Genomic DNA, 22,392 nt, shown 5'->3' with positions numbered 1-22,392 from the left:
GCAGAGTCCTGATTTATTCTGTTCTCTTTATATCACACTTGAAGGAGTCCTGCTCATTCGCCAGATTAGTGCCTGAGAATGTTTTAAATAATACTACCCTATCAAATGTCAGAGTAATTCATCTTATTTTTTTCACATGTATTTATGAATTTATTATGGATTATAAGTGATTGTATAGTTGTTTTTTAAATTAATTTTCATTGGAGTATAGTTGCTTTACAATGTTGTGTTAGTTTTTACTGTAGAGAAAAATGAATCAGCTATATGTGTACGTTTATCTCTTCTTTTTTAGATTCCCTTCTCATTTAGGTCACCAAAGATCATTGAGTAGAGTTGCCCTGAGTTATACAGTAGATTTTCATTAGTTACCAAATTTATACGTAGAATCAATAATGTATGTATTTCAATCCATCTCCCAATCCAAGCCCTCTCCTTTCCCCCTCCCTTGGTATCCATACATTTGTTCTCTATGTCCATGTCCCTATTTCTGCTTTGCAAATAAGATCATCTGTACCATTCTTTTAGATTCCACAATATGCATTAATATAATAATTGTTTTTCTCTTTCTGACTTACTTTACTCTGTACAGGCTTCCCAGTTGGCTCAGCTGGTAAAAAATTCTCCTGCAATGAGGGAGACCCAGGTTCAATCTCTGGGTTTGGAAGATCCCCTGGAGAAGGGCATGGCAACCCACTGCAGTATTCTTTCTTGGAGAATCCCATGGACAGAGGAGCCTGACAGGCTATGGTCCATGGGATGGCAAACTAACATTTTCACTTTTTTACTCTGTACGACAGTCCCTAAGTCATCTCTTTAAAGCATAAATTCCAATCAAGTTCCTGGAATGGGATGAGTTCCCCATTAGAAAGAACAGCACAGAAGGTCCTACCATAAGAGTAAATTCAACAGTGAGGGATTCTAATTCGCTGCATTTTTTCAGAGGCTACAGTTGGTCTGTGAGCAGCTTAGATGATTGTCTCTGGCTCTAACTGTGAAGAGTCAGCCCTACTTTCTGCCAGGGTTGCAGGATAACCCATGTTATTTAGAATAAGAAGAGAATCAAAGAAAGCATGTCATCAAGCTCCATCTTTTTTGAGCACACAGAGGATCAAGGAGGAGAAGTTTCCTGACCACTGTTGAAACAGAGGCTAGAATTTTGGTGTAACTTGAAATTCAATGCTCTTTTCATTACTCGGCTCTTTCAGCAACATCCTCTCTTCTGAATGTACAGCCAGCTCCCTGGTTACTGCTTTCTCTGAAAACAGTCCAACCTATACATGGACTGGCTTCACAGATTAACCAAACAGATGTCAACACAGCAGATTTCTTGGTTACATTACAGGAATTCCTCTTGTCCTGTTCAGCATGGTGTAGTAGAAGAGCACCTTCTCTGTTTGACCAGACTTCACTAAATACAGATTTTTTCTGTAAGTGCTCCGAACAAATTTGATTACATCTGATGGAATATAGGTAGTTCATCTAATGAAAAGCAGGCAGGGAACCTAATGGAAATCAGGAAGCTACTTTGAAAGAAATAAATTGATTTTGCTTCCTCTGGATTTGGATTTCAGCAGAGGTGGTGTTTGGAAAGCCACCTTGATCTCTCTCAGGCTGCTTCCCACTGCAAAGCAATAACGGGTCCCTGGTTTTCATCGCCACCCCTCCCCTATTCATCTGCCTGTACCTTTCTCAATATTCAACACTTCTCTGAACCATTACTGTTCCAGGGACATCTCATAACTCTCTTTGAGATCATAGAACTTCAGAATCTCCTATTTTCCTTGAATGCATTGACTTCAGTTTGAGATAGTTGTATTTGTTTTTTTCTTAATCAAGGTACAGTTGATTTACAATGCTGTGTTAGTTTAAGATGTACAATAAGGTGATTCAGTTTTATATATACATATATGTACACACACACATACATATATACACATTGTCTGATTTTTTCCATTGTAGTTATTATAGGATATTGAATATGTACTACACTGTAGGACCTTGCATGCATGCTAAGTCACTTCAGCCATGTCCAACTCTGTGTGACCCCATGGGCTGTAGCCCACCAGGCTCCTCTGTCTATGGGATTCTCCAGGCAAGAATACTGGAGTGGGTTGCCATGCCCTCCTCCAGGGGATCTTTCCAACCCAGGGATAGAGCCCAGGTCTCTTAAATCTTCTGCATTGCAGGTGGATTCCTTACCACCAGTGCCACCTGGGAAGCCCATTGTTTATTTTATTTTTTTATTAAATTAAAAAAAAAAATATTTGGCTGCTCCAGGTCTTAGTTGTGGCACATAGAATCTTTGATCTTTGTTGAAACATGCAGAATCTTTAGTTGCAGCATGTGGGATCTAGTTTCCCAACTGGGGCCCCTGCATTGGGAGTGCAAGTCTTAGCCACTGGATGACCAAGGAAGTCCCTGTTTTATACAGAGTAGTGTGTATCTGTTAATCCCAAACTCCCGATGTAGCCCTCCCCCACGTCCCATTTGGTAACTGTTTAGTTTGTTTTCTATGTCAGTGAGTCTATTTCTGTTTTGTAAATAAGTATATTTATTTTATATTTTAGATTTCACATATTAATGATAACATAATATTTGTCTTTCTTGGTCTGACCTACTTCACTAGTATAATAATCCCTAGGTTCATCCATGTCATTGCAAATGGCAATGTCCCATTCTTTTTTATGGCTGACTAATATTTCATTGTGTCCTTGCTCTGCTCCATTAGTTTTCCCAGCATGTGGTTTAGAAGACAGTATAGTTTAGAAGACAGAAGCAAAATAGTCATAGCAAAACTAGTCATAATGACTAGTAACATTTATTGAGCAACTGCAACATGGACATTATCTCATCTAATCCTCAAATCAGTTGCAAGGTGATTACCAGTTTTCTTATTTGACCAAAACAGAAACTAAGAGTCTGATACAGGATTCTCAAGGTCACACAGTGAGTTAGGGGCAAAGTCAAGATTAAATCCTAAGTCTATAATGATTTCAAAGCTTATGCTCGCTTTGCAGTTCTCCAAAGGCAGTGACTCAGTTTTATACTAGGGATGGTTCTGATTACTCTGGTCTAAATCAGAGTACATATTTGTTTCATTTGATCATCCTACACAGAAGTTTCTTTCCAACACAAAGGAGAAGTGCCATTTGAAAACACCCAGAAATAGTTGCTTTGTTGAGAATTAACTTATTCGATTATCCTAATAAATGTTTTTAAAAAAGATGTTCAGATTTTTCTCTTTCAAAACTGGGATCAAACAGTATAAATAATTCATGGAAGATGGAAGATGTAGGATCCAGCTAATCTAATATCAGTCAGGTTGACCCTCTTTCTTTCTAAGCTGATTCACTTACTCACATTAATTAAATTTGGCATATATAGCAAAGGCCAAGAATAAAACTTGTAGCATTCAGAGCTAGGAAAAGATTCAGTGTCTCCTCTGAAAGAAGGCTCGCTGACAGGGCAAACCAACCAATTGAACTTTACTTAGATTGCCTAGTTGTCACTTTTGATCTTATTTTCATGTATGACCTTGTGTGCAAGCTCAGCAAAGTGATGGGGAATACAACGTACTAACATATTTATTCAATCTTGGTGAGCAAGACTTACATCACAGTTGGTGAAGTTCACTAAACTAACTTTCTCAGGCTATGGAAATATTCAACCAGTTGTTCTTTTTTATAAAATTTTATTTTATTTTAAATTTTATTTCCTCATTGATTGCTCCTGAACTCTGAATTTCATGAAGCTTAATGAGGGTTGGCTCTAGCAAATCTGAGCAAAGATTTTCTTTTGTTTCTTATTCATTAACATATTAAAATATACATCATGGTTGCTCTGCACTAGAGAATTGACCACTTAATACCTGAAGGCAACACTAAATTTGTACTTATGTCCATTCCAGAGGTACACAGCATCAAAATCAAATCACCTGGGCAGGTATTTGTAATATATATGAGACAATGATGAGGGGAAAAAGCAGAAAAAGGCCACTTTTCTTCAAGGGGTTCTCAAATATAACTAGCCTTGCATGAGACAGTAATAATTTATCAAAAGCATATTGTGGGTCAAACACTATAGTAAATTCTTCATATTCAGTCAATAGGGCATAAAGGTTTCTTTGAATTTGGCAAGATACCGACCTATCATCTTTCTTCATCTCAGATGGGTGATTTGAGGCGTGTTTCTAACCCTCCTTGGATATCATTTAAGAGAGGATTTTAATTATGTGTACTTCATTGAGCTGACTTCACGAGATAAAAACTTATGAAGTATTTACCTCTGCATCCAGCACTCAGTAAGAGCTTTGTAACTCAGTACTTACTACTGCTTCATTTCAGTCTCTAATTAAGACCATGATGTGTCATCGATTAAGGGATCAGAAGACAGGAGTCCTGGAAGTCCTCTTCTGCTCTCAAAAACTTTGTGACTTTAAAGGTCCATAACTAGAGGTCCTTACTGAGTCAGAACCCAGATTCTGATATGACCAGTGAGTCTGAGTGACTGAGCCCACATTCTGCCTCTTCTGATGTGTCCACCAACATCCACTGATTTGCATGTGCTCTGAAGAGTCTTGAGAGATTGGAAATGAGGAACAATAACTTGAGCTACCTTCATCCTTGAGGGTTCAACCATTAATTAATGTGTCTGCCAACCTTAACATCCTGACTGAAAGGGCTGAGAAGGCAGATCAGGAAAGAAAAGAAATGGAGACTGATAGATCTTTACTGCATAATCAACAAGCCCTGAGGATCATGGAAGAGCAAAGGGGAGATGTGATTTAGAGAAGAGTGGAAGAGCTCACCCTTCAGTGTGGTTGTCCCAGCTCTTCTAGTGGTGTTTATAAATACTGCTTAAACAACAGGGTGTGATAGTAAAGTGTATGTGTCATTTTGACTGAGTCATATACCCAGATTAAATATTATTTCTGTGGGTGTCTGTGAAGGTGTTTCCAGATGAGATTAGCACAGTAGACTCAGTAAAACACCCTTCCCTCTGTGAGTGGGAATCATCCCATCTATTGAAGGCCAGAATAAAACAGAAGACTGAAGAAGAGGGAATTTGACACCTTTTCTTTTCTGCCTCACACTTGAGATGAAATATCTCAGCTCACTTTCTCCTGCCCTGAACTGGGACTGGCACCATTGTCTTCCTCAGTTTTCATGCCTTTGAACCTGGGCTGAATTATACCACTGGTTTTTCTATGCCTCCCACTGGCATAGGATGCATTATTGGAATTCTCAACTTCGATAACCTTGTCAGCCACTTTTTCATTATAAATAAATAAATGAACAAATAAATAAATTTATTTATGTATTTAATTAATTTATTGGTTCTGTTTCTCTGGAGAACCCTAATACACAAGGTATGCTCTAGATACTGTATGCTTGAGTAACAAATCATACCATGAGCATAACAGAGAGTAGGAATGTGTCTATTCACACTTTGTAGGATGGCTAATTTGGTAATTAGAAGCAAAGAGGTCAATGCCAGACTGTCTGCTTGGATGGGAAGCCCTGGAAACCCACTGAGGCTATCAACACCAAAGTGGACTCTCAAGGACAGGGGACAACAGATACACTGCATCCAGGATTTGAGAAGTGAAGCTGAGGCTGAGCCTTAGAGTCTGGAGGAGGGTGATATAGCCCACAACTCACATTTTGGTGCTGGAACTATCCACATTTGCTTGGTAGAAAAAACAACTTATTTAGCTAACTATATGTATAGCTGATTCACTCCGCTGTACAGAAGAAAATAACACAATATTGTAAAGCAACTATATTCCAATAAAAATTATAAAATAGAAGATAAGATTTTTTTTTTGACCAAGTGTCACATGACAAATATTGGACTGATGGTTAAGTGATGTGAAGAGCCAACTCATTGGAAAAGACATTGATGCTGGTAAAGACTGAAAGCAAAAGGAGAAGAGAGAAGCAGAGGATAAGATGGTTACAAAGCATTACCCACTCAATGGAAATGAATCTAAGCAAACTCCAGGAGGTAGTGAAGGACAGGGAAGCCTGGTGTGCTGCAGTCCACGAGGTCACAAAGAGTCGGACATGACTTAGCAACTGAACAGCAACAAATGTGACAAATATCATGTCAGACACTATAAAGCACTTATAATTCTCCCAACTAACAACTCAAGTATTACTAACCCGTTTTAAAGATGAAGAAGCCAAGACACAAGAAGAAGATATAACTATAACTATCCATTAGACAGATAAGACTCCACAGATTCACCCATGGCCCAGGTTCTCTCCCTTTCCTCTGTGATATGGCAGCTGGCTGGAGAAGGAAATGGTAACCCACTCTAGTAATCTTGTCCGGGAAATCCCACGGACAGAGGAGCCTGGCAAGCTATAATCCATGGGGTTGCAAGAGTTGGACACCACTTAGCAACTAAACCACCACCACCACCATGGCAGAAGATGATAACAAGATGCTTAGGAAAGCACCCAGCCATCCCTGACATTTCCCAGCTGCAATAGCAACCCCGTGATCCAATTCCACGGTTCTGAGGTGTTACTGCTACATGCCTCCAAGAGAGGAACACCATCTGAGTTCATGAGACTATTTGATGTTGGAGAGTCTGTTTGCTTTGGCCTATAACTGTAAATGAAACAGTGGTTTGAATAAACAAATGACCGCTATTGCTTGTTTGAATAGGAGGGAGGATGTGACTTATAGGCAAGACTCTCAGCTAAATCAACTAACAAGACAGCAAGCTCCTCATGTTAATCATGACTAAATGGGAGTCCTGTTCATTTAATACAGATTTAGAGATATATGAATTAGAGGCTGGCTGGCTGCATTCAAAAGTAATTAATGAATGAGAAAAAAAAATGGGTTATTTGTCTCAGTCTAGAAAAGCATCCCTGCCATTTTCAAGATGGTTTTGCGATTAGACTCAGCCCAGAAATATATATCCTCTGACTCCTAGTTCAGCAAAATCAAGAAGGCTAAGGAGTATTAATAGTAGAGCTGGAACTACAATGCCAAACCATGTACCTATTTCACAAGGCTGCTAAATAGCATTAAAAATAGTAGTACAGTGACAGAAACAACAATTCAGTACTGGGAAGGAAGAGAAGAAGGGAAGGAGAACAAGAAAGAAGAGGAGGAAGGGAAGGAAAAGAAAGCAACTATGATTACAGGTGTATAATGAGTCCTTTCTACACACCCTGGACTAAGCCCTTTTTGTATACGGTCCCATTGTGAGGACAAGAGTGCTCCCAGGTAGTCATTTTAATCCCTATTTGGACTTCCTTCGTGGGCCAGGAGTTACGACTTTGTCTTCCAATGCAGGGGGTGCAGGTTCGATTCCTGGTACTGGAGCTAAGATCTCACATGCAGCCCAAAATATCAAAAAATAAAACAGAAGTAGTATTTTAACAAATTCAATAAAGACTTTAAAAAAAAATGGGCCACATTAAAAAAAAAAAACTTAAAAAAAAAAATCCTTATTCTCTGGATAAGGAATCTGACCCTGGGAGTTTCTGTGGTTTCTCCAATGTTGGTCAGCAAGTGAGTGGAACAGCCAGGATTTGAAACTTTCAATGGGAATGTGCTGAATCCCATATTCTAAGGCTAATCTCTTCAAAGGCTTGCCCTGAAAGATGGTAGACCCTGCCCTCAATGGGAGTATAATCTGGCAGGAAAATGTTCTCATGCCATCATATAGTATTGGTGTGTCCTTGCAAAATTTCTTCTGCTTCTCAGGGTTAGTTTTTCATCTATAAAAGGGAGATAATAATACATTATCTGTCTATCCCATAGGATTGTCAGTAACATCAATTAATGTTTCATAAAGGTAGGATTACTTCATTATTATTGCACAAATATAAGTAGTATTGCTCTTGTTGATTTTGTCTCTATAACTCTCTTGCTGAATCAAGGGTGCAATTCTGTTTAGCAATGTAAAAATACTCCCTTCTTACTTTCCTTTTCTCAGAGAACTAGAGGGCTACTGTGACACATGTCATGGTTTATGTAGTTGAGCCACAGGATGGGTTTCCTGTGGAAAAACTGGCCTGCCACTCGCCCTCTGAAGAGGTTCATTCACAAGCTGACATTGAGTGGGTGAGCACGCCTCTGGTTGCATTCCTATCCTGTGTTACAGCAGGCTGCATTTATTTTTCTGAAAAAGATTTCTCATGATCCCTGGCCCATAATAAGTGCCTAATAAATATACCAATGCCTTCCCTTCCTCTTGCCCTCCCCATATGGGCAACAAAAGTGAGATCAAAGAGAGAGGTGGGGAGTGAAAAATATGAGGGAGATAAAACTGATCAGACTTAGAGGAAGGTGTTGGTTCATCCATGTCATTAACCAACTAAAGGAGCTATAACTAGCCAACAAGCAGAGACTATGATAGTCTTATTCACCCCTTTATATTTAGTGACTGGCATAGAGGTGAGCAGGGAGTCCTGAATAAATACTTGATGAACACATGAATCAGAATAAGATGTCGACAGTTAGTATATTCAGTGTGTAAAGCACTTCCTCTTGGAGGAAGTTGCCATTAAACCCACCATAGAGCCCTCAGAACTTACACAGGACTGGGGAAACAGACTCTTGGAGAGCACAAACAGAACCTTGTGTGCACCAGGACCCAGGAGAAAGGAGCAGTAATCCCACTAGAGAATGACCCAGACTTGGCCATGGGTGTCCAGGAGTCCCCGGTGGTGGCCTGCTGAAGGGTCAAGGGCACTGAGTTCAGCAGTGCTTGCATGAGACCTTTTGAAGGAGGTCACCATTATCTTCATTACCTCCAGCATAGTTTAGCCTCAGGTCAAACAACAGGGAGGGAACACAGCCCTACCCATCTGAGCATGGCCCCACCCATCAGAACAAGACCCAATTTCCTCCTCAGTCAGTTTTTCCCATCAAGAAGCTTCCATAAGCCTCTTATCCTTATCCATCAGAGGGCAGACAGAATGAAAACCACAATCACAGAAAACTAACCAAACTGATCACATGGACCACAGCCTTATCTAACTCAATGAAACTATGAGCCATGCCATGTAGGGCCACCCAAGATGGATGGGTCATGGTGGAGAGTTCTGACAAAACGTGGTCCACTGGAGAATGGAATGGCAAACCACTTCAGTATTCTTGCCTTGAGGACCCCATGAACAGCATGAAAAGGCAAAAAGATAGGATGCTGAAAGATGAACTCCCCAGGTCAGTAGGTGCCCAATATGCTATGGGAGACCAGTGGAGAAATAACTCCAGAAAGAATGAAGAGACAGAACCAAAGCAAAAACAACACCCAGTTGTGGATGTGACTGGTGATAGAAGTTAAGTCACATGCTGCAAAAAGCAATATTGCATAAGAACCTGGAATGCTAGGTCCTTGAATCAAGGCAAATTGAAAATGGTCAAACAGGAAATGGCAAAAGTGAACATTGACATTTTAGGAATCAGTGAATTAAAATGGACTGGAATGGGTGACTTTAACTCAGATGACTATTTTATCTACTATTGTGGGCAAGAATCCCTTAGAAGAAATGGAATAGCCATCATAGTAAACAGAAGTCCGAAAAGCAGTACTTAGATGCAATCTCAAAAAGAATGATTGCTGTTTGTTTCCAAGGAAAATTATTCAATATTACAGTAATCCAAGTCTATGCCCCGACCAATAATGCTGAAGAAGCTGAAGTTGAACAGTTCTATGAAGACTTACAAGACCTTCTAGAACTAACACCCATAAAAGATGCCCTTTTCATCATAGGGGACTGGAATGCAAAAGTAGGAAGTCAAGAGATACCTGGAGTAACAGGCAAATTAGGCCTTGGAGTATAAAATGAAGCAGGTCAAAGGCCAACAGAGTTTTGCCAAGAGAACACACTGGTCATAGCAAACGCCATCTTCCAATAAGACAAGAGAAGACTCTACACATGGACATCACCAGATGGTCAACACTGAAATCAGATTGATTATATTCTCTGCAGCCAAAGACAGGGAAGCTCTATACCATCAGCAAAAGCAAGACAGGGAGCTGACTGTGGCTCAGATCATGAACTCCTTATTGCCAAATTCAGACTTAAATTGAAGAAGGTAGGGAAAACCACTAGACCATTCGGGTGTGACCTAAATCAAATCCCTTATGTTTATACAGTGGAAGTGAGAAACAGATTAAAGGGACTAGATCCCATAGACAGAGTGCCTGAAGAACTAGGGATGGAGGTTCATGATATTGTACGAGAGGAAGTAATCAAGACCATCCCCAAGAAAAAGAAATGCAAAAAGGTAAAACTGTTGTCTGAGGAGGCCTTACAAATAGCTGAGAAAAGAAGAGAAGCGAAAGGCAAAGGAGAAAAGGAAAGATATACCCATTTGAATGCAGGGTTCCAAAGAATAGCAAAGAGAGGTTAGAAAGCCTTCCTCAGGGATCAAATGTAAAGAAATAGAGGAAAACAATAGAATGGGAAAGACTAGAGATCTCTTCAGGAAAATTAGCAATACCAAGGGAACATTTCATGCAGAGATGAGCACAATAAAGGACCGAAGTGGTATGGGCCTAATATAAGAGAAGATATTAAGAAGAGGTGGCAAGAATACACAGAAGAACTGTACAAAAAATGATCTTCATGACTCAGATAACCATGATGGTTTGATCACTCACCTGGAGCCAGACATTCTGGAATGTGAAGTCAACTGGGACTTAAGAAGCATCACTATGACCAAAGCTAGTGGAGGTGATGGGATTTCAGTTGAGCTATCTCAAATCCTAAAAGATGATGATGTGAAAGTGTTGCACTCATTATGCCAGCAAATTTGGAAAACTCAGCAGTGGCCACAGGACTGGAAAAGGTCAGTTTTCATTCCAATTCCAAAGAAAGGCATTGCTGAAGAATGTTCAAACTACTGCACAATTGCACTCATCTCACATGCTAGCAAAGTAATGCTCAAAAGTCTCCAAGCCAGGCTTCAACAGTACGTGAACCGTGAACTTCCAGATGTTCAAGCTGGTTTTAGAAAATGCAGAGGAACCAGAAAGCAAATTGCCAATGTCCATTGGATCATCGAAAAAGCAAGAGAGTTCAAAAAAAAAAAATATCTACTTCTGCTTTATCGACTATGCCAAAGCCTGTGAATCTGTGGATCACAACAAACTGGAAAATTCTGAAAGAGATGGGAATACCAGACCCCCTGACTTGCCTCCTGAGTAATCTAGCTTGTGCTTCATCCAGCCTGGCAGTTTGCGTGATGTACTATGCAGGTCAAGAAGGAACAGTTAGAACTGGACATGGAACAATAGACTGATTCCAAATTGGGAAAGGAATTCGTCAAGGCTGTATATTGTCACCCTGCTTATTTAACTTATATGCAGAGTACATCATGCAAAATGCCAGGGTGGATGAAGCACAAGCTAGAATCAAGATTGCTGGGAGAAATATCAGTAACCTCAAATATGCAGATGACACTACCCTTATGGCAGAAAGTGAAGAAGAACTAAAGAGCTTCTTGATGAAAGTGAAAGAGGAGTGTGAAAAAGCTGGCTTAAAACTCAACATTCAGAAAACGAAGATCAGTGAAAACAGTGAGAGACTACTTTCTTGGGCTCCAAAATCACTGCAGATGATGACTGCAGCCATGAAATTAAAAGATGCTTACTCCTTGGCAGGAAAGTTATGACCAACCTAGATAGCATATTAAAAGGCATAGACATTAGTTTGCCAACCAACAAAGGTCTGTCTAGTCAAAGAAAGGTCCATCTAGTAAAAGCCATGGTTTTTCCAGTAGTCATGTATGAATGTGAGAGTTGGACTATAAAGAAAGCTGAGCGCCAAAGAAGTGATGCTCTTTTTGCATGGTGGTGTTGGAGAAGACTCTTGAGAGTCTCTTGGACTGCAAGGAGATCCAACCAGCCAGTCAATCCTTAAGGAAACCAGCCCTGACTATTCATTGGAAGGATTGATGCTGAAGCTGAAATTCCAATACTTTGGCCACCTGATGCGAAGAACTGACTCTTTGGAAAAGACCCTGATGCTGGGAAAGATTGAAGGTGGGAGGAAAAAGGGATGACAGAGGATGAGATGGTTGGAGGCATCACTGACTCAATGGACATGAATTTGTGTAAACTCCGGGAGTTGGTGATGTACAGGGAAGCCTGGCATGGTGAAGTCCATGGGGTCATAAAGAGTCGGACACGTTTGAGCTACTGAACTGAACTGAAAATGTAAAGCACTGTGCTAAGCGTTTGGCATAAAGTTTCTCATTTAATCCTTATAATTGTTGTTGTTTTTTTTTTTTTTTCCATTTTACAAGTCAAGAGATAAAAGTTTAGAAAGGTCAGAAGCTTACTCAGGCTCATATGTCAGACAGGATTTAAATCAAGGCTAACTCTGCTTTGGACTTTTAACTATTGTGCAAAACCACTCATTCAGTCGAACTCTCTATAACTTTACAGGAGAAATAAAGGGCTGAAAATATGTTGCAACTCACCTGAGGCACTTTATAGCTCCAAATAATGCCATTGTGGGGTACTTCCTAGATTTCAGAAGTATATGCCACAAGAAGGGAGAAGGAAGAGACACACGACCTTCATGGGGAAATAGGAAAATCTTTTCCTTGGAGTGAACGGGCATATTGCTGAATTTCCTAAATTACTGGAGTTCTTGGCAAATGGAAAGTAAAGTCTGCAAGAAGCCTCAGAGGAGAAGAAAGCAGAACCCGGTAGTTTCGAAGATGATTCATTACTTGTACGACCCAAAAGGGACGTCAGAAAATACCCACAGGGATTAGTGTGTGGTAACATCGACCCCAAGACCACAGGGTTGACTCTGACAGAGATGCGTTTGCAGCAATTCAAAGCTATGGATGATTGAGTGCAATGAAAGCTTTAAGGGCATAGTCATATATGATGTATTCAGAATTGGCGAGGAAAAGCCAAGAACAGCAAGTTTCTCTTGGTTATAATCTCCTTGTATGGTCTAGGAATAATCACCGTTTCCATACTATTTAGAAATGATTGCTGGAGACGATATAACTAGGTGGGGTTTGTGAGATTGTAGTAGCTGCCGTGGGCAGCTCTTGGCATGCAGCTGTTGCTGTGCAGTGTTACCCAAAATCCATTACCAGGCAGCGGTTACCATGAGACCACTAATGGTCACTAATCCATTGGGTGCCACAGCCGGCCCCTTCCCCAAGCAAGCAACTGTCAGTGAATAACTGTTAGTGGTCCTGCTCAGTCATTGGTTGGCACCACAGTGGGCTCCGCCCCAGGTGAGCAACTGTCAGTGAGCGGCCATTAGTGGCCCATTCAGCCAACGGTTGGTGGAATGGTGGTCGTCAGGCGGGGAGTGAGGTAAGAGGCAGATCCCCGCCTTCTCCCCAGGGCCCTCCAACTCACCTGGTCTCAGGCCAGCAGGTGATCTGGGGGGCCAGGGAAGAGGCTGGGTGCTGTGTCCCACAGGGCTCCAGAGTCCTCGCCAAGGCCACCCACTGGCTGGACCCAGGCCTTGAGGCAGTAATGAATGAACCTCTCCCTCATCCCTGCCTCTGCAACCTCATGGCTTCGGCCATCTGCATGGGTCACAGTCTGTGGGACCTGGGCCCTCCCCTCCCCTATTTGGGCAGCCTGAGGAGCCTGAGGGCCAGCTGGGTCCTGGGCATCTGGTTCCTTGCAAGCATGGATTGCAGTTCAGGGTCTGGGGGCCTGGCCCTGAGGGAACTGCCAGCTGAGACCTGCCTCCTCTTAGCCAGGACTGGACCTCAGAGGGGGAAAGTTGTGCCTGGGGACATGGCCCTTTCATTTCAGAATGGAGAATTTCATTGGATGGAGATTTACAGGGAAAAGGTCCTGACCATGACCTGACCTTAAAAACAAAAACTGTGACACCAAAAATGTTTGCCAACAACTCACACACCCCTCTCTCACCTCAATCAGAAAAGAGCTTTGCTGAGAGCTTTTGGGGAGTTTGGGGATTTTAAGACATGAGCCACTATCTCCTTGCAGGGTCCTCAATACACCTTTCTCTGTTCCAGACTCTAATGTTTTGGTATTGTTTGGCCTTTCTGTGCGTTGGCACACAAGTTGGGTTTCAGTAACAAGATTACATCTCAGACACGACAAAATGATATGTGTGGACAAGAGGACTTGAAAATAATGTATGAGGTTGGCCAAAAAGTTCATTTGGGTTTTTCTGTGATATGGAAAGCCTGAACAAACTTTTTGGCCAACCCACTAAAAACTGTGGAGGTCGAGGTAGAGAGAATTGACTAAATTACCCAGTTTCCCATTAGCAACCTAGGACATTATCCTTCAGGGGCCTGTTGAAATCTCTGAGCCACTCTGGAAAGCTTTTTTTCTGATCTGGTCAACTTACTGTGACATCTGGCTCTTCTGACTCTAATTATTCTAAGAACCTGCATTCTAATTGAGCGTTCAGTGTATATTGCATTATTTTGTTGTTAGTCACGTCTGAATCTTTGCAACCCCATGGAGTGCAGCACGCCAGGCTTCCCTGTCCTTCACTCTCTCCAGGAGTTTGTTCAAATTCATGTCCATTGAGTCGATGATGCCATCCAACTATCTCTATGGCTCCCTCTCCTCCTGCCCTCAATCATTCCCAGCATAGGGTCTTTTCCAATGAGTTGGCTCTTCACATCAGGTGACTAAAGTATTGGAACTTCAGCTTCAGCATCAGTCCTTCCATTGAATATTCAGGGTTGATTTCCTTTAGGATTGACTAGTTTGATCTCCTTGCTGACCAAAGGACTCTCAAGAGTCTTCTGCAGAACCACAGTTGAAAGCATCAATTAATGCATTAATTTTTTGGCAAGCATATGGCACTCTCCCCACCTCCCTCATCAAATAAGTTCTCCTACTCTTAGAGATAGGAACTATCTAAATTAGTTAATTTAGATAATTAACTGGATAATTTAGATAGGAACTCTTAGAGATAGGAACTATATCCTGTACATCTTTTTATTCCTTGTTGTACAAAGAACGAAGCATGGTTGCCATTTCCTTCTCTTTTATACTATAGGTGCATCACATTTGCATTCCCAGTTACAGGGTAGCTCAGCTTCTTCACCTGCAAAATAGAACGAAGGGAAATCTCTGCCTCACTGGGTTGCTGTGAAAATTGAGGGAGATAATGTAAGTGGCAGTGCTGAAGGCACACTGTGAATCTGTCTTTTGCTGAACACCTGATAAATTGTTCATGCTCAAAACATGTTCACTGAATACATGAATAAGTGAATAAAATAGCCCATGGATCCTTGCTGGATCTTGGGCACTGTCTCCTGACTTTGCCTTAAAATTTCTTGTCTCCGATCCTGTGTCTAGGAATTGATACATTTCTTAATTGCCTGTCAGGAACAGAAAAATTAACTTTTTGTTGTGGTCTGTTCTGGTGACCGAGACTTAGGAGACACTGGCAAAGAGCATCTTTCGCGAGGAAGTCTTGGAGTTTTACCACACGTTGTTCAGCTATAACAAATATTCCTTTCACAAGAATTATCTTACAGCCCATTGGCAAATTGAGAAATAACATCAGTAAAGTATAAAAGTTATGCCAGTAGGTACACAATTTTTTCAATATGTGGATGCTTTGAAGCAATCAAGGGCAACTTATCTCATAATTAAAGAGTAAGTACTGGGTTAAAAATTGAAAATCTATTGAAGAGACTTTCTTTAGTGCAAGAGAGAGCTAGTTTAATGGCTTCCAGAACTGCATGCTTTCCATAATGTTAACCTAACAGTGAAGAACATGTATGCAAATGAATAATTGCAAAGACACGTCCTCCTAAATTGAAACAATGTATCAATGAAGGAAGCTACATCTTGGATCAGACTTTTAATTGTGATTATTGAACTGAACTGATTGCATTCTATGTTAGAAGCAAATGCTTTTCAAGGACTTACCTCTCTAAGTAGATATCTTAAGCCCCATGTTTAAGGTTACAAAGCTTGATATGATGCAGGATACAAATATTTAAAAAATAGTCTCAACTAAATGAAAATTAAAACACAGTTTATCCAAAGTTATAAAATGCAGAGAAATCTAGCTATACAGTTTTTCAAATTCCAACAGTTATTATCTTTACTAATGTTCCTGTACGTGGATTTTGAGTGTCAATTCTCTGACAAAATATAACAATTCTTAACATGTGTATGAGGAGCAAGAGAAAGTCAAACTATGTTACCCAAGAGCTGATAAAACTGCATGGACAGATAGATGAATCCACTATCATAGTTGTAGAGTTCAGCATCCTTCTATCAAAAAGGGACATATCCAGTAGGCAGAAAATCAGGAAAGGCACAGTTGACCTCAAAACACTATCAATCTACTAGATATAATTCACACCCATACGCTATTTCATATAAGACCACATTGTTCTCAGTTCATAGAATCATTTACCAAGACAAACCACATTCTGAACCATAAAACACTTCTTAGTAAAACTAAAATAATATAAATAATACAGTAACTGCACTTAGACCATAATGAAATCAACTGCAAATAAATAACAGAAAAATAAATGTAAAATCCCCCAATACATGGATTTTAAATAATAGATTTCTGACTAATTACATGAATTGAAAAAATCTCAAGAGAAATTTAAAAATATTTTTTAATCAAATGAAATACAACTTATCAAAATTTGTGAGATGCAGCAAAAACAGCGCTTAAAGGGAAATTTATAGCATTGCATGCATATATTAGAAAAGAAGAAAGATCTAAATTAATAAAGTTTCCATCTCAGGAAACTAGAAAAATTACAACAAATTAAATCCAAAGTAAGCAGAAGAAAAATAGGAAGATTTAGAGCAGATATTTAGAACAAAGCTAGTGGAGGTGATAGAATTCCAGTTGAGCTATTCCAAATCCTGAAAGATGATGCTGTGAAAGTGCTGCACTCAATATGCCAGCAAATTTAAAAAACTCAGCAGTGTCCACAGGACTGGAAAAGGTCAGTTTTCATTCCAATCCCAAAGAAAGGCAATGCCAAAGAACGCTCAAACTACCACACAATTGCACTCATCTCACATGCTAGTAAAGTAATGCTCAAAATTCTCCAAGCCAGGCTTCAGCAACCGTGAACTTCCTGATGTTCAAGCTGGTTTTAGAAAACGCAGAGGAACCAGAGATCAAACTGCCAACATCCTCTGGATCATGGAAAAAGCAAGAGAGTTCCAGAAAAACATCTATTTCTGCTTTCTGGACTATGCCAAAGCCTTTGACTGTGTGGATCACAATAAAATGTGGAAAATTCTGAAAGAGATGGCAATACCAGACCACCTGACCTGCCTCTTAATAAATCTGTATGCAGGTCAGGAAGCAACAGTTAGAACTGGACATGGAACAACAGACTGGTTCCAAATAGGAAAAGGAGTATGTCAAAGCTGTATATTGTCACCCTGCTTATTTAACTTATATGTAGAGTACATCATGAGAAACACTGGACTGGAAAAACACAAGCTGGAATCAAGATTGCTGGGAGAAATATCAATAACCTCAGATATGCAGATGATACCACCCTTATGGCAGAAAGTGAAGAGGAACTCAAAAGCCTCTTGATGAAAGTAAAAGTGGAGAGTGAAAAAGTTGGCTTAAAGCTCAACATTCAGAAAACAAAGATCATGGCATCCAGTCCCATCATTTCATGGCAAATAGATGGGGAAACAGTGTCAGACTTTATTTTGGGGGGCTCCAAAATCACTGCAGATGGTGACTGCAGCCATGAAATTAAAAGACGCTTACTCCTTGGAAGGAAAGTTATGACCAACCTAGATAGCATATTCAAAAGCAGAGACATTACTTTGCCAACTAAGGTTCGTCTAGTCAAGGCTATGGTTTTTCCAGTGGTCATGTATGGATGTGAGAGTTGGACTGTGAAGAAGGCTGAGCACTGAAGAACTGATGCTTTTGAACTGTGGTGTTGGAGAAGACTCTTGAGAGTCCCTTGGACTGCAAGGAGATCCAACCAGTCCATTCTGAAGGAGATCAGCCCTGGGATTTCTTTGGAAGGAATGATGCTAAAGCTGAAACTCCAGTACTTTGGCCACCTCATGCGAAGAGTTGACTCATTGGAAAAGAGTCTGATGCTGGGAGGGATTGGGGGCAGGAGGAGAAGGGGATGACAGAGGATGAGATGGTTGGATGGCATCACTGACTCGATGGACGTGTGAGTCTGGGTGAACTCTGGGAGTTGGTGATGGACAGGGAGGCCTTGTGTGCTGCGATTCATGGGGTCACAAAGAGTTGGACACGACTGAGCAACTGATCTGATCTGAGAGCAGATATCAATGAAATGGAAAACAGAAAATCAGTAGAGAAAAGCACCAATCCAAAAGCTATATCTCTGATCAATAAGCCTCTAATAAGGTTTACTAAAAATAGAGAACATAAATTGCTAATTTTAAAAATGAAAGAGGAAACATTACTATAGGTCATAGAGACACTAAAAGGATAATAAAGGGTATAGAGATACGAAGAACTCTCCACCCACAAATTTGATATAGATAGCAAATAAGCACATGTAAAAATTCTCCACATCATATGTCATCAGTGAAATGTAAAACAACAGTGGGCTATAAAAAAACTATACAGCTATTGTTGTTTAGTCACTATAAGTTCAGTCACTCAGTCGTGTCTGACTCTTTGCGATCTCATGGACTGCAGCAGGCCAGGCTTCCCTGTCCATCCCCAAATCCTGGAGCTTGCTCAAACTCATATCCATAGAGCTGGTGATGCCATCCAGCCATCTCATCCTCTGTCATCCCCTTCTCCCGCCTTCAATCTTTCCCAGCATCAGGGTCTTTTCCAATGAGTCAGTTCTTTGCATCCATGGCCAAAGTACTGGAGCTTCAGCTTCAGCATCAGTTCTTCCAATGAATATTCAGGACTGATTTCCTTTAGGATTGACTGGTTGGATCTCCTTGCAGTCCAAGGGACTCTCAAGAGTCTCCTCCAACACCACAGTTCAAAGCGTCAATTTTTTGGTGCTCAGATTTTGTTATGGTCCAGCTCTCACATCCATACATGACCACTGGAAAAACCATGGCTTTGACTAGACCTTTCTTGGCAAAGTAATGTCTCAGCTTTTTGATATGCTGTTTAGGTTGGTTATAGCTTTTCTTCCAAGGAGCAAGTGTCTTTTAATTTCATGGCTGCAGTCACCATGGCTGCCATGATTTTGGAGCCCAAGAAAATGAAGTCTCTCAGTTTCCACTGTTTCCCTATCTATTTGCCATGAAGTGATGGGATCAGATGCTGTGATCTTCATTTTTTGAATGTTGAGTTTTAAGCCAGCTTTTTCACTCTCTTTCACTTTCATCAAGAGGCTCTTTAGTTCTTCTTCACTTTCTGCCATAAGGGTGGTGTCATCTGCATATTTGAGGTTATTGATATTTCTCCTGTCAATCTTGGTTCCAGCTTGTGCTTCGTCCATTCTGGCATTTCACATGATGTACTCTGCTCTGCATATAAGTTAAATAAGCATGGTGACAATATACAGCCTCGATGTACTCCTTTCCCAATTTGGAACCAGTCTGTTGTTTCATGTCCAGTTCTAACTATTGCTTCTTGACCTGCATACAGATTTCTCAGGAGGCAGGTAAGATGGTCTGGTATTCCCGTCTCTTTAAGAATTTTTCACAATTTGTTGTGATCCACACAGTCAAAGGCTTTAGTGTTGTCAGTGAAGCAGAAGTACATTTTTTTTTTTTAATTCTCTTGCTTTTTCTATGATCCAACGGATGTTGGCAATGTGATCTTTTGTTCCTCTGCCTTTTCTATAACCAGCTTGAACATCTGGACATTCTCAGTTACATCCGATTCTTTTGTGACCCCATGTTCTGTAGACCACTAGGCTCCTCTGTCCTTGGGACTTCCCAGACAAGAATACTGGAGTCGGTTGCCATTTCCTACCCAGAAGGTAAAGGGGATCTTCTTGACCCAGGGATCAAAGTCGAGTCTTCTGCATTGGCAGGCAGGTTCTTTATCACTGAGCCACAAGTGAAGCCCCATATACCTATCAGAATTGCTAAAATCCAGAACATTGACAACACCAAATGCCGACAAGCATATGGAGTAACAAGAAATTTCATTCAGTACTGGTGGGGTGCAAAATGTCACAGCCACTTTGGAATAGAGTTTGTCAGTTTCTTACAAAACTAAACATACAGTTACCATATGATCAAGCAATGGCACTTCTTGATATTTAACTAAATGAGCTGGAAACTCGTGTCCACAGGGAAACCTGCACTCCCATGTTTATAGCAGTTTATTCACAATTGCCAAATCTTGGAAGCAACCAAGATGTTATAGATGAATGAATATATAGCAATGAAATATTACTCAGTACTAGAAAGAAATGACCAATTAGCCCACGAAAAAGCATGCTGCTAAGTCGCTTCAGTCACGTCCGACTCTGTGCGACCCCATAGACGGCAGCCCATCAGGCTCCGCCATCCCTGGGATTCTCCAGGCAAGAACACTGGAGTGGGTTGCCATTTCCTTCTCCAGAAAAAACATGGAAAACCCTTAAATGCATTTTATTAATGGAAAGAAGTCAGTCTGAGAAGGTAACATATGGTATGGTTCTAACTAAATGAAAAGGCAAAACTGTGAAGATCTTTAAAAAAAATCAGTGGTTGACAAAGGGATGATGAACAGATGTAGCAGAGAGGATTTTCAGGGCAGTGAAAATACTGTACATGATAATATAATGATGGATATATGCTATTATACTTTTGTCTAAACCCATAGAATATGTAACACCGAGAACAAATCCTCATGTGATCTATGGACTTGAGGTGACTATGATGTGTCAGAGTAGGCTAATCAGTTGTAACAAATGCACCACCATAGTGGGGGATGTTGACAACGAGAGACCACATGTATGATGGAAGGGGTTGTATGGGAAATCTCTGTACCACTCCCTCAACTTTGCTGTGAATCCAAAACTGCTTTAAAAAAAGAAAAACAAATTATTTTGAATAGCTAGCATATTTGTCACATTTCTTAGGCATGATGGTGGATTCTGACTTTTTCGAGTGTTTATATGATTCATTTGTTTTCCTGGTCTGGCTATGTTGGAGATAATTTGTCAACACACTCTTTTAGCCTCAAATGATTAAAAATATTTCAGGATATTCAAAAGTCATCCAAAAAAGGAGAAGTCTTAGCAAACTGAACAATTCTAGAGGCTGTAGCCTCTGTGTGTGGAGCGCTGGGCTGGGTCTTTGGTGCTGCCCACGAGCTTTCTCTATTGTGGCAGGCGGGGGTTACTCGTGGTGGTGTGTGTGGGCTTTTCATTGCAGCAGCTTCTCTTGTTGCAGAGCATGGGCTCCACGCGTGAGGGCTTCAGTAGTTGCAGCTTATGGGCTCTAGAGAGCCGTCTCAACTATTGTGTGGCACGGGCTTAGTTGCCCTGTGGCGTGTGGAATCTTCCCAGACCGGGAATCAAACCTATATCCCCTTCATTGGCAGGTGGATCTTTAACCACTGGACCACCAGGGAAGTCCTGTTGGGTCTTTAATATTCAACCATTCCTAGTGCAAGCATAGCATTTGGCACTTTGTAGCTCCACAAATGTGTGTTGTGTTAGTTCGCTTTAAGTGTATCTCCTTTAGGACAGATGGTACATGTCTACAACTTGAGATGGCTTTAGATGAAACTGAATGGGAGGGGTTAAATTAAAGCACTCCATTGAAAGGCTGCATTTTCCATGTTGCCTCCTAAGTGTCTCAGTAGATAAACACTAGTTGATTACAACTGAGTGACACGGAGCCTTGAATGGAGTTTAGAGGATTGATTAATATATCTCAGAAAGCCAAGTCAAATACCATGTAAATGACTCCTGGAGGGAAAGAAGAAGTCCCTGGCCAAATTTTCACAAGTTCCTAAGTTGATTTTGCCTTTCTATGGCCTCATCTGGTTATGGGGTTTTCTGTAGCCTGCTGTAGTTAAGACTTAACTAAATCATACCTTCATAAAATAAGCAAATATTGCTGAACCTTGACTACACATCAGACACAAAGCTGGGTGCTGGAAACATGAAAAAGATGTGCTTCAGACCAGCAAGAGTTCACACTCTAGTTAGAAAGGCAGGCTGGTGTGATGAGCATAGGCATGTGCAGGAAAGAGGCTTGGAGGAGCTGGAAAATCTCTGCTTTTTGAATCAGAGACTGTGATTTGACTCCAGACCCTCCTGACTTTAAGGTGAATATTCTTTGACAAGTTATTAATTCTCTTTAAAATTCAGTTTTATTTGCTTCAAAATGATGGTGATGACACTTAGATATGCTATCTATAAGGCACTTGGCACAGAGGAGACTCCTGATATATGATTATACATACTCGCATGTCTAGGTGGGATAACCAAGGGATGGTTGTGTCTTGCACAAGCCCAGACCACGGCCTC

General features: G+C 40.7%; 1 long non-coding RNA gene across 1 annotated transcript in view; it reads left to right on the top strand.

Annotated features, from left to right (window-relative positions):
* Nucleotides 1-13,225: 13,225 nt before the first annotated feature.
* Nucleotides 13,226-22,392, top strand: part of LOC133260339 (uncharacterized) — a 54,142-nt gene continuing 44,975 nt past the window's right edge. Inside the window, exon 1 of the long non-coding RNA XR_009740762.1 lies at nt 13,226-13,321. This is a non-coding gene — a long non-coding RNA (uncharacterized LOC133260339). The remainder of the gene's footprint in view (nt 13,322-22,392) is intronic.

The sequence above is a fragment of the Bos javanicus genome, chromosome 14 (genome assembly GCF_032452875.1).
Source record: "Bos javanicus breed banteng chromosome 14, ARS-OSU_banteng_1.0, whole genome shotgun sequence".
Lineage (NCBI taxonomy): Eukaryota > Metazoa > Chordata > Mammalia > Artiodactyla > Bovidae > Bos > Bos javanicus.
The sequence above is the reverse complement of the archived record's forward strand: the minus strand, read 5'-3'. Positions and strand labels throughout refer to the sequence as shown.